Source organism: Trachymyrmex cornetzi, unplaced genomic scaffold, assembly GCF_001594075.2.
Source record: "Trachymyrmex cornetzi isolate Tcor2-1 unplaced genomic scaffold, Tcor1.1 scaffold186, whole genome shotgun sequence".
Classification (NCBI taxonomy): Eukaryota; Metazoa; Arthropoda; class Insecta; order Hymenoptera; family Formicidae; genus Trachymyrmex; species Trachymyrmex cornetzi.
In genome coordinates this window covers 75,099-75,350 of record NW_017296484.1, presented here as the reverse complement: position 1 = coordinate 75,350, position 252 = coordinate 75,099, and positions in this window count along the sequence as shown.

Below are 252 nucleotides of genomic sequence, written 5' to 3'. Positions count from 1 at the left end.
CCCGCCCATAAAAGTACGAAAACCTCTTTTTCCTTTTGTCTTTTTATAACTTAGTTTTCACAATACGCTGTGTTCTTTTCTTTTTCTATTGCTAGGGCAAAGGATGGGTAGTAAAATATAGTATATATATATAGTGATGCGAACAAATTTATTTTTATTCACATTTTATTACACCGATTTTTCTCATTTTATAACAGGGCTCGGCACGAAATGCACATTTCGGCCGATTTTCGAGTCGGCTCCGCCTCCCGC